Below are 18326 nucleotides of genomic sequence, written 5' to 3' on the forward strand. Positions count from 1 at the left end.
TGTCAGTGTGTTAACCAGCAGCGTATTGATACTGGGTAAACTGGATGGCAGTTAAATCTCAATCTATTGTCATGAGCTCTAGGCTTATTATGGCTCATTGTTTTGAGGCAAGCACAGTAATTAGCACAGGGTGTACTCTATGATAATTAGGAATGTTTTACACATCAGATGGTGATGTTGACTTTTGAGGGCAACCACATGGACTCAACTTTTACTAGCTAAAACAAATATTTTTGTATTTCTTTTTGTTTCAGTGTTTCAAAATGCCTGTGGTAAATTACTTTAACTGTTTAATCGCTAAATAATAGATCCATGCAATCAATTAGCTGAATAGTATGATCATTGGGACAAGTTGCTGATACCCAGAGGTGACACTGTAGCTGAGATACACAGTTTGTGTATTTTAATTTCTCTTGAGTGCAAGGTGAAACTTCTACTATCTTGAAAGCCAGGTGCATGTTGCTTTCCAGCTTTCTCTCCTCTTTACCTGACCTGGTATTTGAACCTTCTGAACCCTGGTATCATAGATTTGTGGTGTCTGGTCCATTTTTGACTTGTTATTCATCATAAAGATGTGACATTCCTAGTGGAGAAAATGATGACTATTAAAAGAAATCCACTAAAAACCCCACAAAACAGAACATGACCCAGAAATTTGTATCATCAGGTCTCATTATAATCTCTTTGCAAACTTGTTAGATTAAAGCAGATTTGTTAAAACATCAAAAAATTTAGGGCCTTGAAAGCAGCTGTAGTTCATGAAATAAATTCAGGAAAGATCAGAATATGTACCATGGACCTATAGTCTAATAGTTAATGCAGAATTTGGGGGCTTACTTCTGATTTACTGTGAAATATGGACAGTTTCTATACTAACTCATGGCTTGTGTGGATTAATTTCTGTACCTGAAGGTTTCCCTAAATTTCTCGTGTTAGTTCATATCCAAACTGAGGGGAGGGTATTTTCATTTCTAGTGGCAATGAGAAGGCAGTCTCATAAGAAGATGTAAAAGCTGGGCATTTCTGTCAATTTTCATAACAATTATATTTGAAAGCTGTGCAATTTGAAGACTTGCCCTGTTTCCTCCTCAGATCAATAATTGCTAAACTCAAACATAAACCTTCCCTTAGGTGCATTTGTCAGACATATTTGTATTCAGTGTGAGATTACTGGTTGTTATGAAGTGAAGGCTCTACCACAGCCATGGAAATACTGAGCTTGAAAATACCCTTTAGGTGCAGACAGCACAAAAAGTTAATCATTATGCTTCTGCTTCCTCTTTTGCAGTTTATACTCCTAAGGTAATGTGAGGGACATGCAGTACAATGGAAAGTTAACTTTTTAAAAATTAAATCATGATAGGCTACTGCTTGCATTCCAAGTTCATTCCCACTACTATGTGTTAACATGTAATTTCTGACACTAATTTTCAAAACATTAGTGATTTGGGTAGGGGGGGAAGGAGGAGCTATATTTTGAAAAAAAATCTCTTAAGTTCAAAAAATTGCAAGTGTTGCATTTCAAGAGGATGAAATAATCTATTTTAAACTAGGAAGGAATTTGTGGACACTGTATCTATGGAATAATGTCAGATAAATTTAAATGTGTTAACTGTGTGGTGCCATTACAAATGCTTTTTTTGGCTGAAAAGGATCAGTGATTACTTGTAAAATAAAGACATTAAATTATTTCAGCTAGGCCTGGCTGGGCTCTTTAGAATGTGGTCTAAGTTTCTGGCACTTGAACTTAAGGAGGATGTATGGGAATTAAAAAAAAAGTGAAGTTCAAACAAAATCATGCAAAACTGAAATAAAAGAGAAGGCAAGATGTAAAAAATATTCTGTAGTGAGTGTCACCATGCAACTGCTTGGAAAAATAACTGATTACCATTGTAACTCTGGTAAGTAAAAAAGATATACATTAATAAGAAAAAAAACGTGGTTGGCAAGAACAAGAGGTATTTACATGAGGTAAAAGTCAGGATTGCAAGAGTCTTTTTTTTTTTTTCCCAGAAAGACATGGTTGGAGTCTAAAATTGTCTAGATACTGCTTCCATTTCAACTATAAATGACTTCTGTACTTAACTCTTTAACTTACTGTATCACTTCACCATCTGTAAAGCAAGAGATGTTAGTGCGGTGGTGTCAGCTGTGCCAAAAAGCAAGTCTATCATATTCATTCTGCCATGGTCCTGAATATCACAGACTATTTCTATCACAGAAACTCTTTGACTTGTAGTTTTAGAGATAAAACCTTTCTGTACTTGCTAAGGAGAAATTATAGCACTAATACAGAGGCTGTTGTTCTGGATAATTAAAATCATCTTATGCCAGAAGCCAAGGAGAAAAGAATGAACTTAGAGGTAATTAAAAAAACAACAATTCCAAACTTCATAACAAGCCCTTAGTACCACCTCTGCTGTCCTCAAACATGGTGATCTGCACACTGGGGAACAGCAACTGATCTTACATGGATGGGAAGTGCATTCCCCCTCCTCTTCCTCCACTGCTGTAAAAGCAGTGCTCCTATTATGTCAAGGTCCATCGCATTTACTGCAACTTTGATATGCTTGACCTAAAAATTTTGCTGGGAGTGAATTATTTACAATGGCACTGAGGAGCAATTTTTTAGAATGTTTCTATGGCCTGTGGGCATTGTACTGAGTACATATGTATGATATTAACAAAAAACATGAAAATTACTATGAAACCTTTCCACAGTATATCACAGTTATCATCACCAAATTGGGATTGTTCCGTGGCTTTACAGCATAAGGAAACATATGTGCAAGCCAGCATTTCTTGTGGGTGTGGAATAATAGTGTCATTTTCCAATAAATATTATTAAGTAACTAGTCTGCAGAGGTTGATTTCAAGTTGTATGAAGTACTATATATCTGTGCACTAAGGAGTCATTTTTCAATTTCTATATGAAAACATGGTGAAACTCAAGTCACTGATAGATTCCTATTCTAGGCACCATTAAAAAGACAACTTCTGAAGATTCTCCTCTTCAGAAACCAGTAAAAACTTGCAGTCCAGGTAGAAATACTTGTTTTATATTTGTAATGAGAGTGGTCAATACTGGCTGAGGTTCCTGCAGCCTGACCTAGTAGAGTATGAATAGCTGTTCTTCCATTAGCAAGTGTATGGAACAAAATGATGATTGAAAGCAAGAGAGATATGTTTTTTGAGGTAAAGTATTGCCTTAGAAAAGAATGTAACTTTCTTTTTCTTGCAGTCTGTCCCTCCTCAATGTTAATCATTGAGGCATTATCAGTTAGTAGAGAAAACATATATACAGAAACCACTCATGTTCCAGGACATTCTTTCCAGTGATGAGAAATTCCAGAGTCTTCTGTTTTGCTAAATATTTTCTCTATTAAAAACACATAGCACATCTATAACTAGCATTAATAAGTGTTTTGCAAAATTAAGAACTGGTTTTTAAGTTTCAGTAAAGAACTTTGTTTTGTACCAATAACATACGAACAACAGCTTAATTTGAAATTTTCTCCTTCTAGACAGAACATATACCTCTGAGTCTTGCTTTTATATGATCTTTATCTCCCTGCAGTATTTAAGTCTGTAGTAATTCAAATTCCCATTTTTGTAGAAATGGGTAAACCTAAAGATACAGGCTTATCTCTGAACAGCGTTGCTGAGAAATCATTTATCCATGGCAAATCTTCCTTTTAATACTTTACTCTTCTGTCTCTGACCATGATATTATTCAGTGAGCAACAGACCATGTGGGGGGTTCTCTAGTAAATACCGGAATGAAAAGAGATAATTTTCCCAAACACCAATTTTAAATAATGTCCAAATAATTTCAGGATTTATTTTGTTAGTGTGGTTGTTTCTTGAGGAACTGTGGGGTGAGGCATGGGGAGTGGTCTATAAATACTAGTTGCACATGTGACAGAGGACTGATCTCTTTCATGATTGAAATACATTTCTACCATTTAATTAGACTGATAACGGTTAAAGAAGTGACTATAGATGTATTGTCCCATGATAGCCTTGACACTTTTATGGTGTTCAGTTCCTATTGTGAAGCATGGATAAACCAAGCAAGCTCAATACAAAAGATAACTTGTGTGACTGATGTGCTGAGGAAACTTTGTAAATAATCAGATTAAAGTACTGTTTATAAGCACTCCCATAATAAGAAGAATTATATGAGTGATACGATGATATACTGTGAGTTTTCCTGATTTTTTTAAGCAATTCCTGTTGCAGAGTACTTGTGTTGCACTGAGTCTAAAGGCTGAACTTACCTTGGATGATTGTGTGAAGTGAGAAAAGTAGACTGGTCCTTCTGTGTGTCTGACTAGGTTAATAAACGGTTATAAAGAAATAAGGACACAACTGTGAGCTTATTTACATTTTATTTTCTTATTGCAAAACTCAGAGCGTGACATAGGTACTCGGTTTACAATTCAACAACTTTACAATATAACTGCTTTTCCATTATTATTTCTGGATATACATTTCTCTGTCATCTTTCAGATCCCTAAAAATAGCAAATGCAATAGTATTTGTGTTCTTAAAATCAGTTTCATGTAAAATTAATTAATATTTTTTGACATAACATTTTTATCCATAACTCTTAAATCCCATTTGTTCCCAGCTGTATATGTCGTGACAAGTATAGAATAAACTTTTGAACTCTTCAACAATGCCTAGTTAAATGACAACTAAATATTCTTTCCTCTTATGTTAGAGGCCTTAGGAGTGGATATACTTAGTGTCCTATCCTGTTATTTTTTCTGCACACATACTAAATAAGGACTTTCACATTTTCAGTGGCACTGAACCCTGTGAGGACAATACCCAAGAAAAACGCAGTGGGTTTTCTTTTCCAGTCATCTGAGTTAAACACACTCAAAACCAAACAAGCAAAAACTGGATACCCCCAACTATTTTTCTGACCAGAAAACTGTAGTTTAAAAGAAGTGTTTGCTTCTCACTATTGCCTTCAGAGCTGCTACTCCTCTCAACGGCAACTGTACAATGTGAGGCCACAGTTGCATTCATTGTTCAGTGAGCTTGTCCACATAGTTAAACCCACCGACAGCAATGAATGTTGATTGTGACCTTTTTGTAAAGCTTGGCAGGGTGAGGGAGAAACATCATATGATGGTTAGGTTGCTATCTTCGGTGTTAAGGCCTGAAAGCATGAAGTAAGGAGGAGGATGGTTAGCTGGAGGGTACAATCAACGGTCGATGGTTTTCACTTTAATTCCAAACTCACCGACAGCGTTGAATGTTCACTGAAGCAACCACTACAACAGAACTCCATTGACTTGACTGCATCCTCAAATTTCTGAAAGTAGGGGGGGGAAAAATCAAAATTCACACAGTGATTTTAATCATACAGATGATGCAACTTCAATCATTTTTCTCTTACCGACACCAACACCCTTCTCTGCCCATCATGTTTCAGTCTTTCTGCAAGGAGCTGGTAGTTTCCCAGACTTCTTTCTATGAAAAGAAAATATGTTTCAGTTATTCAGGCTTTAAAAATAAAGGTTAGAGATCCAGGCATGAGTTAATGTCTGTTATTTCACAAGACTGAACTTCACAGTAAAACAAAACATGAGATCTCATAAATGAACAGAGCTGGCTAAGAGTTTTTAAAATTAGTGTTGCCAATTAGAGATTGCTCTACTGAACAAAATTTCTTCTATTGACATGGTTCAATTGGATTAAAGCTTGTTTAGGATTGGTGAAAAATATTTTCTTTAAAGAAGGCTTAATTTTTCAAAAAACATCTGAGACAGAAGGCCTTTATTTCCTTACAAATCTTTGCACATGCAGAACCCGTTGTGATAGTTTTCAGGAGGAAAAAATGTCAGTGTATATCATGGCTTGACCTCTAATTATTTTCTTTTTTTTTTGTGTCAGCATGCTGTACACATCCAGCTGATCATCACACAGCGAAGTCCCTATTATTAAAAAATTTCCACAGTAACACAGCACTTTTTCCTAGTTGTCTGCGCTTTCCGACTCAATTTTCGTAATTATTAATAAAAATAAATAATAATTTTGTAAAATTTTTTTTTTTAGTTTTTGTTTTGTAGAAGAGTTTTAGAAGCTGGATATGAAGGCAAAACATGGTAATCCAGAAATTTTACCTTATTTTCATTTGTGAGCAGAATTCTTATGCAGAAGGTGTTCTTGAAGCTCAGCTTGTCACATTTCTGCTAGGTCCGCTCTTGACTGTGCTGAAATTAAGTGACTGGTTCATTGATTTAGATGAATTGCTGTTTGTTTGTTTACTTTATCCTTTGGTTAAAGATGCTCGGTACTTTCTCTCTCTCATGCTTCCATCGTTATTTATAAGACTTTATAAATGTTTGGAGTTTTGTCTGTACTTATGTTAAGGGAGCCCACACTAAAGGACTGGAGTTCATCAGTGTGCTGCCCGTGCCCATTTTGTAAACAAACGCTATGACAAGGACTTGGTCCTAACTGTTTTTTTCAAGTAGTTGCTCTGCATGTAGAGGTATTTATTACATCATTTAACTCAACTGTATTTTCCATCTATTAGAACTAAAAGAAAAAGTCATTAATATAGCCTACTGGAAAACCAGACAAGAATAGAATCAACTCATTTTCTTCTTTATGGTAGATTAGATGTGTTATGAAGGCCACTGTGATTATGAATATAGATAAATCAAATATATTTTAATTAAATGTGGCAGCCCAACTTTCTTTCCCAATACAGCAGCACAGTATATTTGCTGCCAATACTTTAGCTTTGATTATTTTTATTTCTCCATCTATTTGTACTGAAATTTCAAAGGTTTGATTCCATGGATGTTGGGAGAATACCTCTGCACACTAGCATGAGGGATGAAAGAATAAGGCTCTCCAGCTCAGTTTTATGTGTATTTTCATTTGTTTAAGGTCTGACCTGTTATAAGCTTGTTCTCTGTATGTCGTTTCTTTCAGTACTCATTCCTATGCCCTTATTGCCTGCTTCCATCTGTCACTTCATATTTCCATATGGGGGCTTGCCTGGTTGATATCTGGCAATTGGGATGGGGTGGGGTGCAGGGGAAGGAGAGGAGCTGTGTAGAGTTTGTGGCCAGGTAGATTACATTTTAGAAGGAATTACTTTCACAGGTTGTTATTAATGCTTCCCCACCCCCTAAAATAGAAAACCTCAGTATTTTCTTGGTCACCTAGCCTCTGAAATGGGCTGAAACTTCTAAGTACAAAAGGTATTTCTGGGTTCTAGCCCTGATTCATGATGTGTGCAGGTTATGCAGGGTAAATATGCTTTCATCTTCTTTCATCTGGTTTTATTTTTTTAAAAATCACTTACCAGGCTTAGCTAGCTATTACAAATGCCAGGTTTATTTTAAATTTTATTTCAGATCTGCATGCTTATGTGAACATTCAGATTGGATATATTTTTTAATTTTATTTAAGGTTAGTAGGTCATAAATAAACCAAAGCACTTTCCTTGCTTTGAGCAATAGGGTCATGATGTACATGAAATATCGCTTTAAGAAAACTGGAACCTAATGTGAATTGACAGAGGTACATGAGGAAGTAGTTCATTGTGTCGCTACAAAGGCCATAGGGATTTGGACTGCTAGAGCTGCCTGTCTTAGGAATAGATTAGATATCTTGTCTGATGACCTGTACTTAATTTAAGTGACTGCCTTTGCAAGTCCTTCCAGAGGGCAACTGTGTGAAGTAGAGCATCTCATCTTCAGTCCTTTTCCTCCTCTTGATGGCCTGACCTAAATTGAAGATATGGTTGTTGTGTTGCACAAATAGAAAATTAGTTCAATACCATGTGGACTGCACCTTCAGTTCTAATTAATTACCTTTTCCATTTTGACCTTGCTATGTTGAGTCAAATACCAACATTCCAACTTCATTGTATGTTAATACCGGGGAGCTGTTATACAGTGCACTCATGTTAACAACTGCCTTATGTAAAACAGACAAAAGCTCCCTCTCTCTGCTTAGAAGTGGTGGCGCTGTCAAGTACTACTCCGCCCTGCTTATTGCCCCACCTTTTCCTTTCTTTTCTCTTGCTCACACAAATGCTAGATGAGATATGAAAGATGTTAGCCAGATAGAAATCTGGCTTGCAGGCCACTTCAAACAGCTGCCTTAGAACTGTTCCCAGTCTTACTGCTGGTACATCAGGGAGATTGCTTAGGTGAACACACAGAACTCAGCCATGGGGCTCTTGTAGCTTTAGGTACTTTTTCTAATGGTGCATTAAAATAGTCTGTTGAGTTTGCATACTGGTTAAAATACCATGTTAACAAATTTATAAGGTAGATACTCCATGTAGTTTACATCATCATTTCTCTTCTGCTGACATGGAATTGTCTGTTAGTGGAAGGCGGAGTCAAAACTTTCTGAAGCCAAATATTCATTTGTATAAAAGGAAGACAACAGAGCAGTATTCATACTGATACTGCAAAGTTATCTCATGGATGCAGTTGTTGGCTACTTCCACCTCCCACATGCCCTCTCCCACAGTCTGTCAACAGACTTCCAGTTATACACTTGGGGACAGGAAGAAATGCAATGTGTGGATGTGTTTTTTTAATTGTCTTGCAAAAGTGAATTCCAGTGGCAGAGTCTAAAAATGGCAGTAGCACACTTGGGATCAGATTCACAGCGAGAGTAAACTGACACAGCTCCATTGACGTCAGTGGCATTTGCGTTTAACCAACTGATACCTGGATGCTCATCTGGAAAAACGTGAATTAGAATGACCAGTTATTGGTTCTTATATTTTCAATTTTTTGTGTTGTGTTCATCTTTTTTATTAAACCTTTCTAAAATGACAAATTTTCATGTTGTACTGACATTTTACTTTCAATAAATCAGCAGTAATACTAAATCTCTGTAAGTATTGACACTGCTATGCTTCCATCAAAAGGAATTAAATCCAGTTGACTGTAGTTATTAGAAATTCAATTTGTACTTAGATGACTTTGAGTTATATGCTGAAAGGAAAAAATCTGTGCACCTATCAGAAGGACAAAATGAAAAGTATTTGTTTCTTCTATGATCTTAAAAGCTGCAAGAACAGAATCGAATAACAATCACTGTAATCTAAGACTCTCCGTGTACTCTACAGATACTAACTGCAGTTGTTTCTGCAGCGTGTTGGAATGTAGCAGCAGCTCCTAATTACTGATGCAGTAAATCTAAGGCTAATGTTTTTCAAGAAATCCAACTACACAATCACCATGTTTTCATATTCCCTTAGACCTATGGAAACATCTCTGTTAACCTCTGCTGGGAAAAAAAAAAAAAAAAAAGTTTGATGGAGTATTTCACTATTTACTGGAGTACAGCCATCTCTGGGGAAAAGTAGCAGCTGAATAACATCTTGAAGCACTAGTGTATGCCAGCCTGAGACAGGAGCAAAAAACTGTGATTGCCTTGTTTAAATTCTGCATTCTACAAAGTTGCTTTTTTGTACAATCCTGGTTCTTGCTCATGGATTAGGAGGGCAGAAAACCAGAAAACACTTTGAAGTGAAATACTGTACACAAAACTGATTATAAAACTAAATCAAAACTTGTTTGACATGCATAGCCATCACAGAGTGATCTGAAGTTCACTCAGAACTTTTATCAGAGTTCTGATGGCCTAGAAACTGTGACATCTCCAAACATGTTGCTTCATACGTTTGTAGGCTTTGACTAAGTTTTTGAGAAGTTTGCTGTCCAAAAATTGACTGTGGTCTTGAAATTAAACCCATCAGCTAATATTACATGTTTACAACACAGGCTGTGAGGTGGGATACTGATTAGCCAAGCTAATTTAGGAACAGAACAAATGTGAGGAGCAGCAGTGATATTAGCTCAATCAAATATTTGATTGCGCTTCCAGAAATAATTTAATTGCAGTGCTCAAAACTATGCTTTGCCCATTAGAATTTTACCTGATTAGTATTTTGTTATATCTTGATACTAAAGAAACTTCCAAGCCCAAATTTAATGTGAAAGTACACACAGTAATATTGGCTTTTTGCTTACTTTAGCAAAAGTTTAACTTGCTGTGTCTCAGTCAATATAAATTGTTACTCTTATTTAACAAATCATAGTTGCACTCATATTCTAAACAGACTTTTATATCTGCCCTTTTGAGTCTGACTGCAATTTATTACTTTGTGTCATTGGTGCTGTTTGAAATTGCAAGTACTTTTCCAGCGTATGGGATTTAAGGCCGTGGCTCTATGAAATCTGCTTTATATTTTAAGCCAAGAAATTGGTAAATAAATTCTAACACTGCCTGAAATTTCCCAGTCTTTTGGATCACAATTCTTCACTCTTTTTTACTGGAACACATTACTATTTATGGAAGATATTCACATATTTTGGTGTCCATAAATCATATGCAAACATCTGTTTTTCAGATCAGTAGATGCTGTATGGTAACTAGTTCTTACATTAATATCCGTGAAGTAACTCTCACCTATTGATGTTATACTTAAACTTTAATATTTTAGCAAATATTTCAGTAATTCAGCTTTTCAAGACAATGTTAGTCAAAACAGTAGAAATTGCAAGCATAGTTAAGCATAGAGTTAGTTCTGTGTGGCCTGTACCTGAAAAATGCCAAGTGAAAGTTGTAAAATAGAGGGTAAATATTCATAGCATCAGGATCAACCTGGCTAAAACACAAAAGGTTATATTAGTAATTCTCTCTGCACTCATTGCTACCTTTGAAGAGAATTTATTTCCCTCCCCCTTCCTGTGTTACAGCTTTAAACAGGCATCCTTTTCTTATTTGATGAATCTGGACTGTGTGTAGTGGTCTACATTTTTGTCTTAGTAGTATGATCTATTTCCCACATGATTCTGCAGGCAAGGTTCTAAGGGCAATAATTGTGTAGCTGTGCTCTGAAAACATATGGTGTGTGCGGAAACTGGGGCTGTGTACAAGGCAAAATGTAAGAGGTGGGAAAGACAATATTGTACGATAGGACGGACACAGGATAGAAAGGCAGAGGATGAGTTTTTGTATTCTGACTTCAATCTCAGTGTCAGGATTTTTGGATAAAGAGATTTCAGTTGTAAAGAGAAGAATCTTCAGCATCTATCCTGTTTAGTATTTATGTCAAGCCTTTATTTGGTTGTAATACGTATTGTGTGTACATTGATTGTTTTTTAACATCTCCTTTGTGTTTGTATTCTTTTTCAAGAACAGAGCCTTGATGCTTTGAGATTAAAGATATAAATGTCAGCATAGTTGAATTTTCATAGGAAGAATGGATGTATAAAAATGGAGAGCAAAAACATCCCATATTTTGAAAAGATGAGTCCTACTCTAGTCAGCCATAAGACATGAGACTAGTTCTTTTTATGCAGAAAATGGACTTGCTTTTAAGTTGCCTACTAATCTTCTTGGTACAAAAACTCTCAAGCTGCTTTCGAATGAATTCAGAACCCCTTTTAGGATTTCTGGAATACTTCAGTACCATTTGCATGTTGTCTTTTATGTTCTTCACAGTGAATATGTGAAATAGATACATTTAGAAAAACATGCTTGTGGGTTTTCAAAACCTTTTGTTTAATTTTTGCTCCTGATTTAAAAAATAATTTTCTAGAATTTTCTATAGAAGGTGCTGTGAGTATAGGTTTGCTTAAGAGAGCCTCCATGTGTCCATCTCACTGCCAGAGCAGAGTGCAATAGCAATTGGCTTTAATATCCCATCCCCCTCTTTGTTCTGTGTTGCCATAGGAATGGTCTGTGAGAATTACCAAATTCAAATAATTATGGTCCTGCTGCACAAAGTTTCTTTTGATCAAGAGCGAGTCATTTGAACCCTGATGTTTAGTGGGTAATACTTACAGCCTCATAAAAGTATAGTGATGGCTGGTATCTCATAGTGCTTTGAACATGTGAAGTGCTATATAAACAGTATAGGGCTATTGCACAAAACTCAAGCTATTAGCATTTGAGGCACAGTGCCCCAGGCCCTTGGAGGGGAAATCACGTCCTCACTGGAAAAGAGGCACCTTTTTGAGTTCTGTCTGCTTCCAGATTAGGTATCAGGAGCTCTCAAGGTAGCATAGAAATATGAAAGACTTGTTTTTTCAGATACTGTGTCTACTACATTGCACTGGATTCTAATGAGTAGAACTGCAATTCTGAAAATGTGAGGGTGGTAAATCATTGGCTGGTTGCATTATTTCCTTTGCTGTAATTGTATTTTGGCATTTCTGCATTTTTTTCCTTTTTGAAATTTCTGTACGCAAATCTATTTGTTACTAACATCCTCACTTTTTTTTTTTTTAATGTGTAATTTGGAACAGATGAGAAATTATGCTTCATCTTTGTTCCCAAAAATATCACCATACTTTACAGAACTTAGACCACAAATACAATTTGAGAATGTGTAGAACACTCCATGAGTGTCTGTTTGTAAATGGTGAAGTCTTGTTCTTAAGGTAGCAATACGTTGAGAGAACAGGCCATGTGCATCTGCTGCACAGCTGATGTAACTGCCTGTTAGAGCTGAAGGTACTGCTCAGTTGGGAACAATTTTCTTAGGATTGATGGAATTGCCTGATTTGCTTTGTTTTGACTCTTTTTCACATTTTGCACACTCTGATAAACAAGGGCTTCTGCTTAGGTCCCACAAAGTGTACCTATCCTTGCAATCACCATAACATGAAGTCTGGGGCAGTAGAAGGGCTCACGACTATCTTCAGGGAGAAGAGGAAATTCCTTGAAGTCTTTTTATGCCAGTCATTGCTCCAGTTTAAAAACAAAGCAACTCTTGGTCCAGAGCTGGCAAAACATTCTTTTTGCTTTTTGATGGGGTAACTTCTCACCAGTAGAGACTATTCTAAAGGACTGCATTTTTCTGATTGCTTGTTGTGTGGCTTTTTTAATGTCTCAAGCTAAGCTCTTAGGCAGGTTAAATGGTGTAAACAAGTTTTGGATTTTTGTTACTGTTATCTAAGAACAGCCATTCAAAACAAATATGCTATTGGACTCAACTCTAAAAAGCTCTGAACACAGAATAAGCTCAGACTCTGAAGGACTGGGAACACAGCTTTAAATATTTAGCATGGCAAAACCCATTGCAGTACAATTACTTGTACAGGATCCAATGATTTTCAGCACAAATGAGAAGCATAATCCCATGTATTCAGGGAGCAAATGCCTAGTTAGTTTACTGTTTTCTGGTGGCTCTTTTTTATCAAGACCAACACACACAAACACAAAATACCTTTTCCTGCTCTGGCAGAGTTTTTTTTTAAGTAATACATATTCTTCTAAAGAAAAATAGCCCACAATAAGCAGATACAAATTACCAGAACTGTTCTAAAGGCCTTTTCTTTATTACTGAAAAACGGCATGGCCTTTAATGGTTTGTAATCTGCCTCTGTTTTTGTGGCTTTCTCAACATCCTCCTCCTTGTCCTTGTTGAGCTCAGCTACCTTTTGAAAAGCTTTGTGCTCCAGTGACCACTTTAAACTTTCTATTGACAAAATAAAGCTGGACTCCTAATTTATTTTTCCAACAGAAGGTGTGAGTTGAAAGTGGTCATTGGCCCAAAAACCTTTCTTGAAGCCGAATTTGATTTTATGGGAAGGGGGAGTGATGTCTGGTGTCCTTTTCTCTGTCCTTCAATTGCCACCTCCCAGTCCCAAGCAAACTGCAGTTCCTACATCCTTCCCTGAAATCTCCCTTTTCCAACCTCACAGCAGCAAGGTTTCCCTGTTTGGCAGCCATTTGCTGCAGCAAGGAAAGGTAGGCCAGGAAATTGTATTTGAGTCCCCAACTCAAATTGGTTTGTGAATCCAAATTCTGTCTTTTAAAACTGTGGGAAGACTGAGATTTGCAATGAAGTAAATGAGTGAAAGGGATGACAGAAAGCATGTACAGCCAACTAAGTTAATAAATAGAACTATTCTCTTTGCTTCCTATTTTGCACTTATGTGTAGCTTAAAAATACATGCAAGCACATATGCAGACCATTTAATGTGAAAAAAGAAAGGGAAATATCTCTTTGTTTTGGAAATTTAAACAGATTGGTACATCTGTAGCACCCAGAAGCCTCAAGCATTATCAAAATGCATTTTTCTACTACAGGGTCTTGCTTTTCTGCAGTACCCAATACATTTAAATGCAAACTCTGTAATTAATTACTAGGTTTAGGAGTAAGTGGATGGCATTTTACACAGTCAGGACTTCCTGTAAAAGTCTCAAGAGATCCCCTATTACCATCTCCATAATCACTCCAAATCACAAATCATAATCTGAACAATCATAGGTGATACTGGCTATTCTAAGGAGTTTTGTTTCTGCATCAGTACCTCTCTGGATTTATAAACCATTCTTTTGTCAGCACCTGCCCCTTTTCTTGCCAAAGGTAATAAAGGAGCTTGAGGCTCACAAATTACATTTTCTGTGCTGTTCAAAGCTTTTGTATTTTTATTTAGAAATATCTGGAAGAAATTCCATTTGGAGGGAAGTCCCATCCCTTAAGCCCTATGGTAACCCTATGCTCTGAACACCTAAATCAGAGACATTGTGCTGGCTCTTAGCAGGTAGGGTGAATCTCATTTTTATGGAATATGATACAGGTGCTACAAAGATATAGCTGAAAGTGCTGGGTTACAAGCACAAGGCAGCTAGGTGCATAAATATTACATGGCTATATCTTTAATGGGTTCCTGTCATAGGCTTGCTTTTGTTTAAAGATTTTCATAACCCTGCTGATTTATTGCATCTTTTCTAGAAGTATGCTGTTAGCAGGGAACTCAGTTGAAGCACTTTCAATCATGTTGGAGGATCATTATACTTTCACTTGAATAACTAATTAGTTGCAAGAAATTAACCACTGCTGTTTAGCACAAAAACACTTTCAAGAAGGGCATTCATTTTTGTTGTGGAAAATGACCTCAGGCATTCGAGGAGGTGGGGCAGAAAGGAGAAATAATGATCCTGCTGTCTTTTAATATAAGTTTTGTTTTCAGTTCCACCTGATAACTAGCAGGCAGCATAGCTGTCTGAATAGGGCACTCCACTTGGACTTTGGATAAATGTGTTCTGATCTTTCTGATCCCATGGGTCTGACAGCTGACCTCAACCTATTGATTGAGTCTGGTTTAGGGTTCCAAAAGCTGTCACTGAAGGCTTGGAGTACAAGACTGAGGAAGAAATAAATTAGTGAAGAGGGTGGAAGGAATAATAGAATATTGCCAAAGAACGGATATAACCAGTCTCATGGTTTCTGAAACTTAATTTTCTTGTTGTGAAATGTAGGTTTTTTTTCCCTTGGCACATGAGGGTCTTGTCTTGAGCTCAGTATTATTGTCACTTGGTGACAGCACTGGTAATCTAATTTCAATACGGTGAGGAAGGAGAACAAACAACTCAAATACTTAGTTATGAAGTAAAAACTGGCAGGAATTTGAAGACAAATGATTTCTGACATCTAGATTCTTCTGTAATATAAAATTCATTTAACAAGGCAATTAAATGTAGAAGGTCCTAGACACTTTTTTTTGTCTAGAACTGCAATTTTGCAGTTTTTATTGAAGAAATATATATATATATATAATTGATTTTAAATTATAAAATAAGAGCACAATGGGATGCACAGAGTAATCAGTTACCTCCTTTCAGTCTTGTCTGTCTAGGAGGAGAATTCATCAGGTATTGATAAATATTCTTGATAAAAACAAGAAGTATTGGGCAGTAAGGTAAATTTATAATTTATCCTTATAAAAATAAGGAGGAAGGGGGGAGTTTATTGGTATTTTTTGCTCTCCTCTTCCTTCTCTCTAAGCACACTTGCAAGATTAGAAAGTTGTCTTTGATATGTGTATCTGAGATGTGATATGAAAATGCTGGGAATTATTCAGCGCAAAAAGGGAGTGGGCTGCTCATGACAAACTCCACCTGAATATAAAATATAAAGGTTCCTATAATGTTTTTAGCACTTTTACTGTCTCCTCTGTTCTTTGCTGTCTTTCCAATCCTTAAGCACCTATTTCGGGTACCTGAATGTCAGGATCAGAATCTCATTTAGGTCTTTATGATTGTATTAGGTTACCTGCATAATGTGTCTTCTGAAAATAATTACATAAACACAGTACATTCTAGTGGCTATGGGTTTGACTTTTTTTTTTATATATATATATATATATATTTTCAACTTTTGGTACATGAGAATGCAGGAGACTGAGGTTTGCATATGTGCATATCAGAAAATCTAACCTTTTGCTTTCTAGAGAATTCCCTACCAGGCTTTTTAAAACAATACATTAACCTGAAATTGCATGCAGAGAATTTCAAAAGGACCAAGGGATTTTAGAAATTCTCTTTCCTTGATACTCATGGGAATTTCTGCTGAAAATCCCAGTGCTTTTCTTCTGTGCATCACTGAAGATTGAAATCTGAGTGTAAGGATATCACAGAAATCTGTGAAATTTCTTGCGCAGTTTGTCTCTCAAGTGAATACCATGTAATAGCCCATGATACTTTAGTTCTAGACATAGTGAGAGTGTGGTGCTAACACCAAGGCTGTGGATTCAATCTGCTATCAATTGTTCACTCAAGTGGGACTTGATGATCCCTTCCAACCCAGAATATTCTGAGATGTAAAAACTCATTCTTTGTAGTAATTATAGTTGAATAACATAGAACTGAATATAAACCCATTAAGAGACATCCAAGTCAGATGTTAATGACAGGAGTCTCAATTTCCCTTTTTCCTCTATGAACATGTTCTCTGCTTTGTTCTCATTACCTCATTTTGCTTTGCTTGCTCTTTCATTTTGATCTGTAACTGTTCAGTGAGTATAAAGCATCTTCAAATAATAGGTGCTGACTTTGAGGGTGGTTTCAAATTTTGGTTTAGACTTCTGCCTGTGGTTCAGATCGGATGCATTTGAGTTCTTAGATCTAAATCTTGTAATTCCTTCCCACTAGGATATTCTTATTCATGCCACAACAAATACTGACTTGCTAATCTTCTGTCATCACATGTCCCTATGTCATGGAAAATATATGGTCCTTCTTAGTCTTGTGTAATCAAAAGTACTGGAAAATGTGGAGTGTAAAAAACCTGCTTATCTAGGGAGAAGAGAACATAAGACACTTCAATAAATAAAAATTAAATTAAATACATTAAAATGTAAATGAAATACATTAAAACACATAGGTAGCTATGCCTACTTTGCATTTACACTTTAGTTATTGGATGATATCACAAAACCAGAGCTGATCAACATGAATGAATCAACAGCAGAATAGCCCTAGACCTCTTTACTGAGAAACTGCCTTAAAGAAATTCACTACGACCCTGAGGAAAAGAAATATTACTTTAAGTGGACTATAGGAAAAAGCATGTAACTATGTTCCACTTTTTCCATCTAAGAGACTTCTATGTATTACTTGTGTGTAAATGCAGCTAATTTTCTATTTTCAGTAGCTGTGGTCACATGCAGTTGAAAAGACGAAGTGAGAAAGTGGGTTGGGTTTGTCATGCATTTGAGAATCCTTGCTTTCATTGGGCCTATGCCAAATAAACCAAATGTGTAGGGATTAGCTCCTAATGCTCATTACAGGTGATTTCAGGCAAATGGAAAGAAAGTTATACTGTGGGAATTGGAAAAAAGTTCTGAATTGAAGAGACTGTGCTTTCTTGTCTGGTATAGTCCAGAAAGATCTTTTTTCTTTTTACCTTTTTTTTCTTTGCCGTTTTCTCCTCTAGTGAGGATATAAACCAACCTATTTGTCTTCCTTTCTGGTTTACCAACAGATGAGTCTGTTAACATATCCTCACGCCGACAAGTATGGTTCTGCAAAATTTTACAGAGCACAAGCATCCAAAGGCTGTATATCTCATCAGTTAATGAATTTTGACATTCAGTGCAAAACATGGCTGCTTTTCTCAAATGGGCAGCAGCTCTCCATAGAGAGCTGGTGTAGGTGGATTGAAGTTTCTAGCATTCAAAACCCCTTAAGTGCAGTGAATGAGTATAAATCCACTATCTTTACAGTTACAAATTGGAATTTTGCAGTTCTTGAGTGGAATTACGAAGAGTTCCAGTGGTCAAAACTAATCTGTTCTTTCCAGATTATACCATGTTTCATGTAAATGAACAATTAATGGTCTTACTTGCATTATGGCTTGTGTCTGATACTTTCATATATATTATAGATATTTGGCAGAGTTGAATAGTCAGAAGCTGAATGATGAACAGAGCCTGCATTCTCTTGGCTGTGATATTCAGCCCTGAATTTTTACCTTACAATCTCAATTTGGAGGAAAAAAATAAATAAAAATAGTAGGTCTTAAGCCC

General features: G+C 36.3%; 1 long non-coding RNA gene across 8 annotated transcripts in view; it reads right to left on the minus strand.

Moving 5' to 3' along the window:
• Window positions 1–4373: 4373 nt before the first annotated feature.
• Window positions 4374–18326, minus strand: part of LOC117244807 — a 62264-nt gene continuing 48311 nt past the window's right edge. For 4 of the 8 annotated variants that reach the window (XR_004498586.1, XR_004498587.1, XR_004498585.1 and 1 more), the window contains exons 5-8: window positions 6141–17822; window positions 5414–5487; window positions 5258–5329; window positions 4374–5173 (exon numbers count right to left, since the gene is read on the minus strand). This is a non-coding gene — a long non-coding RNA (uncharacterized LOC117244807). The remainder of the gene's footprint in view (window positions 5174–5257; window positions 5330–5413; window positions 5488–6140; window positions 17823–18326) is intronic. The other 4 variants (XR_004498589.1, XR_004498583.1, XR_004498584.1 and 1 more) reach the window with 3 other exon arrangements.

Source organism: Parus major, chromosome 8 (genome assembly GCF_001522545.3).
Source record: "Parus major isolate Abel chromosome 8, Parus_major1.1, whole genome shotgun sequence".
NCBI classification, from domain to species: domain Eukaryota; kingdom Metazoa; phylum Chordata; class Aves; order Passeriformes; family Paridae; genus Parus; species Parus major.